Source organism: Trachypithecus francoisi, unplaced genomic scaffold (assembly GCF_009764315.1).
Source record: "Trachypithecus francoisi isolate TF-2019V2 unplaced genomic scaffold, Tfra_2.0 Lachesis_group0, whole genome shotgun sequence".
NCBI lineage: Eukaryota > Metazoa > Chordata > Mammalia > Primates > Cercopithecidae > Trachypithecus > Trachypithecus francoisi.
The window spans coordinates 173,141,086-173,158,230 of NW_022681453.1; the positions used below are offsets into that span (position 1 = coordinate 173,141,086).

General features: G+C 39.0%; 1 pseudogene; it reads left to right on the plus strand.

Annotated features, from left to right (window-relative positions):
* The first annotated feature begins 568 nt into the window (after window positions 1-568).
* LOC117078840 lies at window positions 569-2,401 on the plus strand (annotated as a pseudogene).
* The last annotated feature ends 14,744 nt before the right edge of the window (window positions 2,402-17,145 follow it).

Genomic DNA, 17,145 nt, shown 5'->3' on the forward strand with positions numbered 1-17,145 from the left:
CCTCAGCCTCCCGAGTAGCTGGGACTACAGGCGCCCGCCACCTCACCCGGCTAGTTTTTTGTATTTTTTAGTAGAGACGGGGTTTCATCATGTTAGCCAGGATGGTCGCGATCTCCTGACCTTGTGATCCGCCCGCCTCGGCCTCCCAAAGTGCTGGGATTACAGGCTTGAGCCACCGCGCCCGGCCAAAGTAGTTTCGACTTCTAACTCGTTAGTGATTGATTGGTATTTATAAAAACTGAGAAAATAGAAAATACTCCAAAAGATTGGATTAACGTGGCAAGTCTTAAGGTGTGGCATTGATAGAAGGGTAAAATGAAGAATCAGAATAAGGAGAGGAGAATGTGTAGCTTAAAAAAGCGTATTCAATAGATTTTGTTTTTCTAACATAAACTATAGAAAGTAAAAATTGAAAATTATTTATCAGAGTGAGAAATCCTGATTTAGTGGTCACTTATGGAAATGCTTAAAACAAAAATAACATACCAGCTCCTTCCTACCTGCCTAGTTTTAGAGGTCTGCACTTTCCTCTACTATATAGCTATGTCTTACCTGAATTTGTCTTAAAATGCTGCATGAGAAGCAGTTAAAAGACAAGGTAATTTAACTTAAAGGTAAATAAATCAGTTTATAAAAGTAATTTAAATGCTATTTTCCTCACACTGTACCTTCTTTATGATAAAAGGAATCAAAAATATGTAAAAAATTAATTCTTCCATTAATCAAAGAATGGCAGTGAGGTTAACTTTTTCTTATTTGAACAAAATTCTAACCTGTTTGGGAGAACCTTGAATAGGTTGCCCAAGATCTTTTTACATGGGAACATAAAGAAAAAAATCATGAAAATGTATTTAAACTTTAATTTAACTAAAAATAGGTAAAACTATACATTTCAACATTGGCAGGATTTCGGCTCCTAATGAGAAATGAAAAGGAAGCCAATTTTGAAGAAAAATTGTTAAGCATATTTAAAGTTTGAGTAGTTTATTTTGTGGGCACTTTATAGAACATTTTGATTTAGTATTTTTGGATACAGATGATGGATTATAAAGTTCTTTCTTTTAAAAGTCAACATAGTTAACACTGTAAAAGTTTAAAAGTTTTTTTTTTAAGAGCCTTATTTTTATTAACATCATTTGTATTTTTCTATACATCTTTCCTTAATATTTTCTTTGGTTATTTTAGTATATGTGTTTATGACTTTTTCAATATGTTAAATCTATAATTTTGTCACCCTCCTCACTTTCCAACAACCTCTCTAGACTCTTTATTACACCTGGTAAGTGAAGACACCTGGGTTTGAAACTCTGCTCTTGAACCACTACTTCCATTCTTCTTTCCTATTGTCACTCTTACAGAACCTGTTCTCTCTCGTTAAAAAACTTCCCTGTTCCAGCCCTGGCTGTGGAAGGTGACCATAGTCATAGTGATGTTTTAGCAGATGAGAGTGAATGTGGGCAAGCTGCTTAACAATATCCACGGCTATAATTCTGAGAACCTGGCCACCCTGGGGAGCTATGTGGAGATTCAGGTCAAGGAGAATGCCTATCTAGAAGCCAACTTCACTGTCCTGAAGTTGTAACTAGTTCAACCTAGCCTTCTTTCAGACCACAGTCACCACCCAGATCTCACTGAAGGCTCTCACCAACCCATGCCTCACCAACTTCACCCTGTGCAAGCCCATGTTCATCCAAGCACATCAAGAAAAGTAGCCAATCCAACAGATTTTGTACCTGGAGGATCTGCTGGAGACTTGACACTTCCAGGCCTTCTGGCAAACCCTGGATGAAAACATGACCCTTTTGGAAGGTATAACTGGCTTTGAAGGCTGTTAGAAAATCTGTCTGCCATGTCATGGATATCATTCAACTGGCACACTTACTGCTGGCTGCTGGCTGAGATGCTCAGGGATTTGACAGCCAGCCAGCTGAAGATATGGATGAGAAAATATGGCTGAAGCACCGATGAGTCAGGGCAGATCTTCATCTGTAGCCAAGAAGAAAGCCTGAAGCCCAAGAACATTGTGGAGAAGATCAACTTTGAAAGTGCATCCTGACTGGGCATGGTGGTTCATGCCTGTGACCCCAGCACTTTGGGAGGCCAAGGCGGGTGGATCACCAGGTCAAAAGATCGAGACTATCCTGGCCAACATGGTGAAACCCTGTATCCACTAAAAAATACAAAAATTAGCTGGGTGTGGTGGCACACGCCTGTAATTCCAGCTACTTGGGAGGCTGAGGCAGGAGAATCACTTGAACCCAGAAGGCGGAAGGCAGAAGGCGGAAGGCGGAGGGAGGTTGCAGTGAGCTGAGATGAGGCCACGGCACTCTAGCCTGGTGACAGAGCAAGATTCCTTCTCAAAAAAAAAGAAAGCGCATCCAGCATCATGGCCACCTCCTAGTAACTGTGGGTTTTAATAAAGATTTGTTGACTTAGGAAAACAAACAAACCAAAAATCCCTTCCCTCTCTTATTTCCCAATCCTCTAGTATCTACCAGAGCTTTGCTACTTTTACTGTAAGTCATTATAATTAATGTTCTTAATAGCATCACAGAAATAATTTCTCCTTTGATTTTCTAGCTTGTGGGCTTTGCTGATTCCCACCTTTTGGTGAACACCAAAATCTGTTCTTTCAGCTGTCACTTCTGGAGATGAATTCTCCTGGAGGAAGTCACATAATAATTTCGATGGGCTGAGTATTCCAGAAGGAAGCCGTATGACCTTTCTGATTGAATTCTTCTGTACATAGATCCTCAGTGTTCTCATAAAGCCACGATTCATTTGACACTTTGTTCACTTCCCTCTTATAGCATGGGCTATTGACATTTTCCAATTTCAACTCCTGATTTCCACCTGGGTCCCCTCTGTGCTTTTCTAAAATAAGGCAATTTGTCAACCTGCCTCTTGTCTTTCTCAAAATCTCTTCACCTCTGCTCCCATTCTTTCCCTTCTATAATTGCCCCTTTTTCCTTCCAAAATAAGTTCCCACATAGGTGCCTTTGATCCCATCTGCATGTTTGCAATCCTGCCCCATCATTGACCTTTCTCCCAAGGTCAATTTCTTGAACTAACTTATTTCTTTAAGGAAATATTTCTTTCTGTAAGCCAGTAGTTCTCAAATAGAGGTGACTTTACCTCTTAGGCAATATTTGGCAATGTCTACACACATTTTGGTTGTCACAGCTGGTATGGGGAGGTATTATTGTCCTCTGTTAGGTGGGGGCCAGGGATGCTCTTCAGCATCTGCATGGGGAAGATCCTCCTAACAAAGAATTATCCAGCTCAAATGTCAGTAGTTCCATGGTAGAAGAACCCTGCTATAAACCTGAATCAAGTCCAAATGTTGCTTCTCCAAGAAATTTAAATAATATGTTTTTATGACTATGTTTACTCCTTTGAGTTCTTCGTTTATCTCCCACTTTTACACTAGCAAATTTCTAGAGTGGAAGTCACTATTTCTGGCTTAATTTCCTTGCTATACACTCCTATCACTGAAAAACACATGATGATGATAAAAATTGCTACCCACCAGAAATCATTAAGGTCCTTAACAGACTCAACTTTTTCTCCTAGGCACCTCACAATGACCTAGGGAGTAAAGAAAACAGATGGGAACACATCCCAATTTGTGTTCTTAGCAACAGAAGCCTATGACCTTGAACTTGATGCCTATTTATGTATTTATTTTTATTATTTTGAGATAGTCTCACCCTGTCGCCCAGGTTGGAGTATAGTGGCATGATCTTGGCTCACTGCAACCTCTGCCTGCCATGTACAAGTGATTCTCCTGCCTCAGCCTTCAGAGTAGCTGGGATTGCCCAGCTTATTTATTTGTTTATTTGTATTTTTAGTAGAGACAGGTTTTTGTCACGTGGGCCAGGCTGGTTTCCAACTCCTGACCTCAGGCCATCCACCGCCACCCCCCAGCCTCCTGAAGTGCTGGGATTGCAGGCATGAGCCACTGCACCCAGCCCAGATAATTATTTAAACATTTGTTAAGGTGGATAAAAAATTATTCTTACTCATTTTTTGTGCTGAGAAATCCTCAACAGTGGCTTCTTGAAACCCAATATTCTTGAAGACACATTTAAAATCCAACTGTGGAAAATAATTTTCTAAAATGAGTGTTTTTCAGGAATAATAAAGTTGATACAAAAATAGTCAGGCTGCTTGTACAGATAGGGCTACATTTGAAAGGCTGTGTTGTGGGCGTGGTTCCTCACACTGAGGGCATCGTGCTTCTTGAAAATGTCAACAAATGCTGCACTCTTCACGAAGACACCTTGTTCAGACATTGCCTTCCCAGTTTTCAGTGTTCAGTAGGATACTTGAATACATGAAAAAACAAAAAACTCAAATTTTTAGTAACATGGGAAATAACCCTAAATTCTTTCTCTCCCCTGTTACTCACATAGTCAGTGGGAGGAGTTGCTCAGAATACTCTGCACTCAGGAATGAATTCTTATTTCCCTCCTTAGAGGAAAAATGATGAAGCATCATAGCAACAAAACCCCGAATAGAAGCCTTCATCCTAATGAGAAAGAGTAGTTTGCAAGGTTGGATTTTTCTTTCACAGATTTTATTTTATTTTTTGATTTTCAACTCTATCTAGAAACTATTCTCAATTCAAATCAAAGTCTGCAGTGAAAATGAAATTTGTGATGAAAAGAGGGGCTCTGAGGTTTGATGCATTAGTTCTTATAAAAATTAATCATCAATTTACTTGTTTTCACTAACAAAGGCCCTTGAGAGTATTCCCTTAAGGAAATAAGGAGACTTACTAGAGACTCAGAGACCTTTTCTGTCCATTTCATAACCCAAGTGGCGTGGACTCTTACCAAGAAGAGACAGTGAAACTTTTACGAAAAGTGACCTGAATGTAAACAATCAAACTCTATTACATTCCATTTTTTAAAAACAGGCAGTCAGGCAGTCATTATAATAGCATTTTATTTATTCACCAATGATATAGGTAGGGAAAACTTTGTGGATGAGGGGCCCAACTAAGTTGGTGGAAGAATCTTGAGAGTAGAGGTTATGAGCTTGGACTTATATCAAGATAGGAGTCAAACCTTAATTCTCAAAGTGACACATGCCATTAGTATTGGTAGATTTGTATAATTTTCCCACATATAGAAATGATTTAATTCACAATCTCATCTTCTAGAAAATTGGCACATAACTCTTTGTACTGTTTTCAAGGAATTTGTTCAGAAAGTGAGAACATGTATTATGAATGCCTTCAAGTCATTTACCATAGCTATTCAAAGAAGGAATGATAAAATTTATAGATGACAATTTCAGTTCTCTCTAAATTATTCATTTTTAAAAATTCAAAATCAAGATAAAGAGGAAAATAGCTAAAGAAATCCAACAGAATTCTTGTTTGACAGTAATTGGAAACCAGTGATTGGAAGCAGTTGGTGCAATATGTTCTACAAAGGACTTTTTTAATTTTATTTTTTTTGGTTGCTTTCAGAGCTCTTCACCCTTTCCATGCTGCTTAAAGAAATGCAAGTGCCAAAAATGGTGCTGAAGAACTTTCCTAGCTGGACAGAAAAGTTTTGAAAAGAGAGTTGCATTTTTAATAGACTAAATTATATTTTATTCAAATTTTAGGAAAGAATCCTCTCATTGTGAGTTTCTTTTTTTTTCTGACAATAAGAAATGATTCTAGAAGAAAATACAATCTGTGGGCATGATTCAAGGATTTTCTTGCCACCCATGCCTGGTTCTCTGTAGGGCGAAAGTGACAGACACATGATAAAAGGTACCCTCCCCCATCTCCATAATGAGCAGCCAAGCTCTTACTCTTATGGCTCTTTGTTTCTGGGGACTAGAGGCAAAGAGTACCACTTTCAGGCTAGCACAACTTTCCTCCATCCTGAACACCTCCCTACTCCACATCCTACTATGTTCTGGCAGATATGGTTTCAACACGATTGTAAAGTTGCTAGGCATCCCTTTGGAATCCCGGAAAAGCAGCATTCTGCAGGAGAATGTCACTCGTTTTGGTTATTGCCCCAGATCTGTGGGGGAAAATGGAAAAAGGATGAAGTATCCTACTCTATTTTTTTCCATTCTTTTAAATAAGGGATTCTGTCTTATTTAAGGACAAAGCATCATTGGGCCATCTGGTTTTTCTTCAACTAGTTCCATTAGCCTTATAGTCAGAAACACATTCCTAAGGCTGGCCTTAGATAAGTTGTATTAATTTTCAGCATTGTTATAAGATCTTGGGAACTTCAAAGATATTTGAGTTGGACAGCAAAGAGGCTAACTCAACACGCTTTTAAATGAAAAAACCTAACTTTACCAGTTTTTACATTAAAGAATTTATGTCTTTTGGCCACAAACACACAAGTCCACCAAATATTGAGTGTTGAAATTGGAATTTTCATAAGCATTTAAATCAGATCCATATTTTCAATCATGACTATTTTTCCCTTTTTCGTGGGCATGTCATCAATACTGTGAAAACCCTGAAGGAGAAATAAATGGAGAAGCATGCTAGAATCACACGTGATGTTGAAATGGGTTCGAATGCTTTTCAAGATTTTACCGTCCCTTTTTCTCGTATTTATCCCAAGGGTATAAAAGTTCAGTGAAATGCTTTCCTGGGGATAAACTATAGCAATTCTTTATAATTTTGTATAATAAAGTATGTGGTAATCTAATACAAATTAATATTTCCATAGTTTTCCAGTGTTGATAATAAACAACACAAATATGTTCTACCTTTTATATTCTGAAGTTTGAGACAGAGTTTTTTTTCTTTTTTCTTTTTTTTTTTTTTGAGATGGAGTCTCACTGTTGTCAGGATGGAGTGCAGTGGCATGATCTCGGCTCACTGCAACCTCCGCCTCCCGGGTTCAAGTGATTGAGACAGAGTTTTAAACCAAAAAAGTTATCTTCTTAGTGGCCAATGATTATCTTTATAAACTTTTACAGCCAGGTCTTGCCTTGTTATAATCACCAATAATATAATGTTGTAAGAATACAGATTTAGGAGCTAGGTACTGTTACTTAACCATGAGTGAATATTTAAGATTTCTAAGCCTTAGCTTTCTAATATGATTAGATGTAAAATGTAAATTGTAATAATATCTACCTTATGGGTTTCGTGTGAAATTTATAAGACTTATCTAGCATAGTGTTTACCATAAATGAATATTCCTTTAAAGTTGGTTATTGTTAAGTGTTACTGTCCTTAGGAATTATACTAAAGACTAAATGAAGTTTTCTTCTGATTGTATGTCTTCTAGAATATACATATTTTCAAATCAAATCATACTACATACTAATAAGCTACTTATACACTGAATTCCATAAGTGAAAAAAGCTAAACCTGATTCATTTTGTTGGGGATGGTCTTGGAGGAGACTTAGAGAATCATAAAATAATGCCTATACTTGGAATCTTAGATAATGATGACCAAATTACAATGTGAGTGTTATTTATCCTATATTGAGAATGGATGTACATAAAGCTTTTAGAAATATGGCAATCAATAGCTATGGAAAAATATTTTTCCATCCTAAAATGATTAGGACCATACAGTATAGGTTATTAAAACACGAAGTTGGGACTGTGTCTTTCCAGGAATTTTAAAAATCTAGTGTCCACTGGGGCTCATACCTATAGTCTCAGTGACTCTTGAGGCTGAGACTGAGGCAGGAGGATGGCTTGGGCCCAGGAGTTTTAGGCTGCAGTGAGCTATGATCACACCACTGCTCACCAGCAGCCCTGGGTGACAGATTGAGACTCTATCGATCTCAAAAAAAAAAAAAGGTAAAAAACCCCAAAATCTAGTGTCTGCCTCAAACATCTAGTTTCTACCTCAAACACAATTCCAACGAAGATATCTGTTCCCTGTATGTTAACAATGTTAATGCAGTACTCAAAGAGCAACATACTGACATGCGATTTCTTTTTCCTCTGAATGAGTCTCCTGGAAAAGAGAAGTGGTGACCAGCATCCCAACTTAGACCCACACCCTGTGCTACGGGAGAAAGACTGAGGAAGGTCGCTGGTGGTAATGCTTCCTCTCCTCCGCTGCCCTAAGAAATTAAAAAGTCTGGTTCCACATGCATCCTCTACCGTTATATAACTGCAGCTAGCCTCTTTCATTAGAAGTTGGTGTAATGATGCTCAGTGATTATCCCTATGATCGGGCCTTATAGGAGTCTTCTCTCTAAGTGGTTTGTTAAATTATTCCTACCAAACACATACACTTTTCTTTTTATAATGGCTATTGTTGCATAATGAACTGCCTCAAAACTTAGTGGCTTAAAGTAGAAATCATTGTATTTTTTCATGGTTCTGTTGTCTAGAATCTAGGGAGAATTTGGCAGGATGATTTTTGGCTAGTCACTCAGGGGTATTCAGTTGGTAACTCATCTGGTCTAGGGCATTCAAGATATGGCTGCTGCCTTACAGAATGACTGCAAGGTCAGGCTCCTCCGGGCCTTCTCTTTCTCCATACAGCTTCAGAGCCCCTCCACGTGGTTTCTACAGCAGTGTAGTGGGCTTTTTACACAGCCAATGGCTTTCTCAGAGTGAATGTTCTTAGAAAAATAGTGGAAGCTGTAAGGCTCCTTCTGACCTAACCTCTGAAGCCATGCAGGGTCACCTCCACCTCATTCTATTGGTGAGAAATGAGTCACATGTATAGTCCAGAGTCAAGGAGAGAGCAGACAAATACATGTGAGTATGAACACTGCGAGCATTGTTCGTCAGCTACCGGCATTGTTCATTGGAGAGCTATCTTCAGGGACTAGTCTCTCTGGGAGGAGTCTAGTTAAAAACAATTATTTCAATTTGATATAATTCCAGTGACATTTTCATAACCCTTATAAATTGGCACCTTGGAAACTGCCTAGTTAGCTCAGTCCTTAATCAGTCTCTGTCCATGCCAATGACCTGTACTAGTTGTTCTGTGAGAGATGTCTACAGTCTTCCTTGTGGGACTTTGGTTGACTTGAGTTTATTTCAAGAGCCTGTCACGTGTGAATTGACAAAAGACCCTCTAAATTTGCAAAACTGAGGATCAGGTTATCAACTGCACCCCCACCACCTGAAGATCTAACTGGAATATTTAGCTTGTCTCATTTTATTACTACGTAGCTTAGTCTGACCCATGCTTAATATATACCATCCCTTCAGCTGTATAAGTCACTGTATTTCAGATCTTACATAATTATTGTGCAAGACATGCTGATTCTACTGTTTGATGTAGTTTATCATTGAAACAATCTTCTTCCTATTCTCTCTACTTCAGTCCTTTCTCCCTAAAGTCTAATCTATTGTAAATATAGTGATCCATTAAAATCTAAGACAGATCATGGCACTTCTCTGCTCAGACCCCTTTAATGGCTATGTTTTTCTTAAATAATTTTTATTGTGTATAAGTAAGGCATACAACATGATGTTATGGGATGCATATACATGGCAGAAAGGTTACTATGAGGAAGCAAATTAACATAATCATCATCTCACATAGTTACCCTTCTGTTTGTCTTTGTGGCAAGAGCAGGTAAAATCTACTTATTTAGCCTGAGCCTCACATACAGGACATTTTTATTACCTATAGTTCTCATGTCGTACATTAGATCTGAACTGTTAATCATACATATTTGCCACTTTGTATTCTCTGACCTCCATCTCCCCATTTCCTGCCCTCCCCCAATCCCTGGTAACCATTGTTTTGTTCTCTATCTCTGTATATTTGATATTTTTAAAAAAGATTCTACATATAGGTGAGTTATTCATGCAATATTTTCATTTCTGTGTCTGACTTATTTCACTTAGCATAATGTCCTCTAGGTTCATTCGCGTTGTGGCAATGACAAGATCTTGTTCTTTTTAGAGCGTTGAATAGCTCATGTAACTCATTGAATGCTATACATTATGTTGAAATTTTGATGGTTTTGCACCATTGTGAAGTTGAAAAATTATAAGTCAGACCATTATAAGCTGTAGACCATGTATACACTGAAAACTATAAAACATTGATGAAAGAAATTAGAAAAAAAAAACGCAAATGAAAGATATCCCTGAGTTCGTGGGTTGGGAGAAATAATATTTTTTAAATGTTCACATTACCCAAAGCAATATACAGACTCAATGCAATCCATCTCAAAATCCTAATGGCATTCTTCACAGAAATAAAAATAAACAATCCTAAAATTATATGGGCCCACGAAAGACCCCTAATAGTCAAAACAATTCTGAGAGAAAAAAAAGTTGGAGGCATCACACGTTCTGATTTAAAATTATATTACAAAGCTATAGTAGCCAAAACAGCATGGTACTGCCATAAAAACAGACACATAGACCAGTAGAACAGAGAGTCCAGAAATAAATCCAAACATATAGAGTGCACTAATTTTTGAAAAGGGTACCAAGAGGACAAAATGAGAAAGAATAGTCTCTTCAATAAATGGTGCTGGAAAAACTGTATTTCAACATGCAAAATAATGAAATTGGATCCTTAAATCATACCCAAACTTCAAATAAAATGAATAAAATACCTAAATATAAAACCAGAAACTATAAAACAATGGGGAAAACGCTTGAACATTGGCTTTGGCAATTATTATTATTGTTGTTTTATTTGCTATCACACCAAAAGCTCAGATCACAAAGGCAAAAACAAATAAATGGGACTGCATAAAATTAAAAAGTACAACAAAGGAAATAACAAAATAAAACAACAGCCTATGGATTAGGAAAAAAATATTTGCAAATCATATACTTGGTTAAGGATTAACATCCAAAATTTATAAAGAACTCATACAATTCAATAGGGGAAAAATAACCCAATTTAAAAATGGACAAAATACCTGAATAGACATTTCTCCAAGGAAGACATGAAAATAGACAATGGGTATATGAAATATGTGATATTGCTCAATATCATTAATCATCAGGGAAGTGCAAATCAAAACTACTATGAGGTATCACCTCATACCTGTTAGGACGGCTACTATCAAAAAGTCAAAGCATAATAAATGTTGGCAAGAGTATGGAGAAAAAGGAACTCTAGTACACTATTATTGGGAATGTAGATTGGTACAGCCATTAAGGGAAACAGTCTGGAGGTTTCTAAAGACATTAAAAACAGAACTACCACATGTCCCAGCAATCCTGGGCTACTCTTTTTACTCAGTAAAATCCAAAGTTCTTACCGTGATTTATGAGGCCCTATGTGATCTACATCCTTTTCTTTCTCCCTGTCCTCATACATTCATTTAGTCAGCAAATATTTGTTGAGTGTTTACTATATATTGGACACTGTCTCTTGTGCTGAGGATACAGCAGTAAATAAAGCAGAAAAAATTACCTGCTCTTATGGAATACCCACTAGCTTACTCTCCTCCATCTTCATTGGCCTCCTTGCTGTTCCTGGAAAATTCTAAGCATGCTCCCTTTATCAGGCCTTTGCAATTACTGTTCTCTCTACTTGGGAAATATCTTCCCCTGATATCTACATGGCCTGCTCTCTCACTTCATTTAATTCTTTATGCTCAAATGTCACCTCCTCAAAATCTATTTCTTGATTACCCTATATAAAATAGTAACCATCCCTATACCATAGTTTCTTCCTCCTGTTGTCTTACTAATATTTGCCCCATATGACAAACTATATATTGAATGGTGTGCTTGTTTCTGATCTAGCTCTTTCCACTAGAATGGAGGCTCTATGAAGGCAGACCTGAGTATGTTATTCAGTATTACAGCCTAGTGTGAATCATAGTAGGCTTTCAGTAGGTGCTTTCTGAATGAGGTTTTAGATCCAATAATATAAATTCTGTTAAAAAACCAGATAGCTCGGATAGATGCAAGTAGGGTGATTTCTGCATTTCCAACTGATGTACCTGGTTCATCTCATTGGGACTGGTCGGACAGTGGGTGCAGCCCACGGAGGAGGGTGAGCTGAAGCAGGGTGGGGCATTGCCTCACCCGGGAAGTGCAAGTGGTTGGGGGATTTCCCTTTCCTAGTCAAGGGAAGCCGTGACAGACTGTACCAGGAAAATCAGGTCACTGCCACCTAAACACTGCTCTTTTGCAATGGCCTTAGCAAACAGCACCCCAGGAGATTATATCCTGCATCTGGCTCACTGGGTCCCACGCCCACGGAGCCTTGCTCACTGCTAGTTGGAGATCAAACTGCGAGGCAGCAAGCCTGTCTGGGCAAGGGGCGTCCGCCATTGCTGAGGATTGAGTAGGTAAAAGTGGCTGGGAAGCTCGAACTGGGTGGAGCCCACCACAGCTCAAGGAGGCCCGCCTGCCTCTGTAGACTCCACCTCTGGGGGCAGGGCATAGCTGAACAAAAAGCAGCAGAAAATTCTGCAGACTTAAACGTCCCTGTCTGACAGCTCTGAAGAGAGCAGTGGTTCTCCCAGCATGGTGTTTGAGCTCCGAGAATGGACAGATCGCCTCAAGTGGGTCCCTGACCCCGTGTAGCCTAACTTGGAGACAACTGCCAGTAAGGACTGACTGACACCTCATACAGCTGGGTGCCCCTCTGAGATGAAGCTTGCAGAGGAAGGATTAGGAGCAATATTTGCTGTTCTGCAATATTTGGTGTTCTGCATCCTCCGCTGGTGAAATCCAGGCAAACAGGGTCTAGAGTGGACCTCCAGCAAACTCCAATAGACCTCCAGCTGAGGGACCTGATTGTTAGAAGGAAAACTAACGAACAGAAAGGAATAGCATCAACATCAACACAAAGGACATCCAGAACAAAACCCCATCTGTAGGTCACCATCATCAAAGACCAAAGGTAGATAAAACCACAAAGATGGGGAGAAACCATAGCAGAAAAGCTGAACATTCTAAAAACCAGAGCGCCTCTTTGCCTCCAAAGGATGGCAGTTCCTCGCCAGCAATGAAACAAAGCGGGATGGAGAATGACTTTGACGAGTTGACAGAAGTAGGCTTCAGAAAGTCGGTAATAACAGAGTTCTCTCAGCTAAAGGAGGATATTGAAACCCATCACAAAGAAGCTTAAAACCTTGAAAAAAAGATTAGAGAGATTAGATGAATGGCTCACTTGAATAAAAGATTAGACGAATGGCTAACTAGAATAAAAGTGTAGAGAAGACCTTAAATGACCTGATGGAGCTGAAAACCATGGCACGAGTGACACATGCACAAACTTCAGTAGCTGATTTGATTAAGTGGAAGAAAGGGTATCAGTAATTGAAGATCAAATTAATGAAATGAAGCGAGAGGAGAAGTGTAGAGAAAAAAGAGTAAAAACAAACAAACAAAGCCTCCAAGAAATATGGGATTATGTGAAAAGACCAAATCTACGTTTGATTGGTGTACCTGAAAGTAACATGGAGAATGGAACCAAGCTGGAAATCACTCTTCAGGATATTATCCAGGCAACCTAGCAAGGCAGGCCAACAATAAAATTCAGGAAATACAGAGAACACCACAAAGATACTCCTCAAGAAAAGCAACCCCAAGACACGTGATTGTCAGATTCGCCAAGGTTGAAATGAAGGAAAAAATGTTAAGGACAACCAGAGAGAAAGATCAGGTTACCCACAAAGGGAAGCCCATCAGACTAACAGCGGATCTCCCAGTGGAAACCCTACAAGCCAGAAGAGAGGGGGGCCAATATTCAACATTCTTAAAGAAAAGAATTTTCAACCCAGAATTTCATATCCAGCCAAACTAAGCTTCATAAGTGAAGGAGAAATAAAATCCTTTACAGACAAGCAAATGCTGAGAGATTTTGTCACCTCCAGGCCTGCCTTACAGTAGCTCCTGAAAGAAGCACTAAACATGGAAAGGAACAACCAATACTAGCCACTGCAAAAACATGCCAAATTGTAAAGACCATCGATGCTAGGAAGAAACTGCATCAACTAATGGGCAAAATAAGCAGCTAACATCATAATGACAGGATCAAATTCACATATAACAGTATTAACCTTAGGTCCAGGTGCAGTGGCTTGTGCCTGTAATCCCAGCACTTTGGGAGGCCAAGGCGGGCGGATCACCTGAGGTTGGGAGTTCAAGACCAGCCTGACCAACATGGAGAAACCCCGTCTCTACTAAAAATACAAAATTAGCTGGGCATGGTGGCGCATGCCTGTAATCCTAGTACTTGGGAGGCTGAGGCAGGAGAATTGCTTGAACCCAGGAGATGGAGGTTGCATTGAGCCAAGATTGTGCCATTGCACTCTAGCCTGGGCAACAAGAGCAAAACTCCATCTCAAAAAAAAAAAAAAAAAAAAAAAAACACAAAAAACAAAAAACAAAAACAAACAAACAAAAAACAATATTAACCTTAAATGTAAATGGAGTAAATGCCCCAATTAAAAGACACAGACTGGCAAATTGGATAAAGAGTCAAGAGCCATCAGTGTGCTGTATTCAGGAGACCTATCTCATGTGCAGAGACACACATAGGCTCAAAATAAAGGGATGGAGGAAGATCTACCAAGCAAATGAAAAGAAAAAAAAAAAAGCAGGGGTTGCAATCCTAGTATCTCATAAAACAGACTTGAAACCAACAAAGATCAAAAGAGACAAAGGAGGCCATTACATAATGGTAAAGGGATCAATTCAACAAGAAGAGCTAACTGTCTTAAGTATATGTGCACCCAATACAGAACCACCCAGATTCATAAAGCAAGTCCTGAGAGACCTAAAAAGAGACTTAGACTCCCACATAATAATAATGGGAGACTTTAACACCCCACTGTCAATATTAGGCAGATCAGTGAGACAGAAGGTTAACAAGGATATCCAGGACTTCACCTCAGCTCTGCACCAAGCAGACCTAATAGACATCTACTGAACTCTCCACCCCAAATAAACAGAATATACATTCTTCTCAGCACTACATCACACTTATTCCAAATTGACCACATAGTTGTAAGTAAAGCACTCCTCAGCAAATGTAAAAGAACAGAAATCACAACTAACTGTCTTTCAGACCACAGTGCAATCAAATTAGAACTCAGGAATTAAGAAACTCACTCAAAACTGCACAACTACATGAAAACTGAACAACCTGCTCCTGAATGCCTACTGGGTAAATAACAAAATGAAGGCAGAAATAAAGATGTTCTTTGAAACCAATGAAACAAAGACACAATGTACCAGAATCTCTGGGACACATTTAAAGCAGTGTGTAGAGGGAAATTTATAGCACTAAATGCCCACAAGAGAAAGCAGGAAAGATCTAAAATTGACACCCTAACATCACAATTAAAAGAACTAGAGAAGCAAGAGCAAACAAATTCAAATGCTAGCAGAAGGCAAGAAATAACTAAGATCAGAGCAGAACTGAAGGAGATAGAAACACAAAAAACCCTTCAAAAAATCAATGAATTCAGGAGCTGGTTTTTTGAAAAGATCAACAAAATTGACAGACCACTAGCAAGACTAATAAAGAATAAAAGAGAGAAGAATCAAGCAAACACAATAAAAACTGATAAAGGGATATCACCACTGATCCCACAGAAATACAAACTACCATCAGAGAATACTATAAACACCTCTATGCAAATAAACTAGAAAATCTAGAAGAAATGGATAAATTCCTGGACACATACACCCTCCCAAGACTAAACCAGGAAGTAGTTGAATTGCTGAATAGACCAATAACGGGCTCTGAAATTGAGGCAATAATTAATAGCCTACCAAGTAAAAAAAGCCCAGAAACAGATGGCTTCACAGCCGAATTCTACCAGAGGTATAAGAGGAACTGGTACCATTCCTTCTGAAAGATTCCAATCAATGGAAAAAGAACGAATCCTCCCTAACTAATTTTATGAGGTCAGCATCATCCTGATACCAAAGCCTAGCAGAGACACAACAGAAAAAGAGAATTTTAGACCAATATCCCTGATGAATATTGATGCGAAAATCTTCAATAAAATACTGGCAAACCAAATCCAGCAGCACATCAAAAAGCTTATCCACCAAGATCAAGTCAGTTTCATCCCTGGGAGGCAAGCCTGGTTCAACATTCACAAATCAATAAACGTAATCCATCACATAAACAGAACCAAAGACAAAAACCACATAATTGTCTCAATAGCTGCAGAAAAGGGTTTCGACAAAATTCAACAGCCTTCATGCTAAAAACTCTCAATAAACTAGGTATTGATGGAACGTATCTCAAAATAATAAGAGCTATTTATGACAAACCCACAGCCAGTGTCATACTGAATGGGCAAAAACTGGAAGCAATCCCTTTGAAAACTACACAAGACAGGGATGCCCTCTCTCACCACTCCTATTCAACATAATGTTGCAAGTTCTGGCCAAGGAAATCAGGCAAGAGAAAGAAATAAAGGGTATTCAATTAGGAAAAGAGGAAGTCAAATTGTCCCTGTTTGCAGATGACACGACTGTATATTTAGAAAATCCCATCATCTCAGCCCGAAATCTCCTTAAGCTGATAAGCAACTCTGGCAAAGTCTCAGGATACAAAATCAATGTGCGAAAATCACAAGCATTCTTATACACCAATAACAGACAAACAGAGAGCCAAATCATGCGTGAACTCCCATTCACAGTTGCTGCAAAGAGAAAAATATACCTAGGAATCCAACTTACAAGGGATGTGAATATCGGGAGAACCTGCTCCTGATGTTTAACGTGGGTTCTTTTCTGTTTCCTGAGTGTCTCAGCTGGGTTGAGAAATAAAGGGAAAGAGCACAAGAGAGAGAAATTTAAAGCTGGGTGTCTGGGGAAGACATCACACGTTGGCAGGATCCGTGATGTTCCCCGAGCTGTAAAACCAGCAAGTTTTTATTAGCGATTTTCAAAAGGGGAGGGAGTGCATGAATAGGGTGTGAGTCACAGAGATCACATACTTCACAAGGTAATAAAATATCACAAAGCAAATGGAGGCAAGGTGAGATAACAGGACCACTGGATGAGGTGAAATTAAAATTGCTAATGAAGTTTCGGGCATGCATTGTCTTTGATAGCAGCTTATCAGGAAACAGGGTTTGAGAGCAGATAAACTGTCTGACCAAAATTTACTAGGTGGGAATTTTTGTCCACCTGATAAGCCTGGGAGACCGGAGCTTATTTCATCCCATCGGCTTCGACCATAAAAGACGGGACGCCTTGGCGGCCTTCTTCAGTCCTCCACTCCTGTCGGGA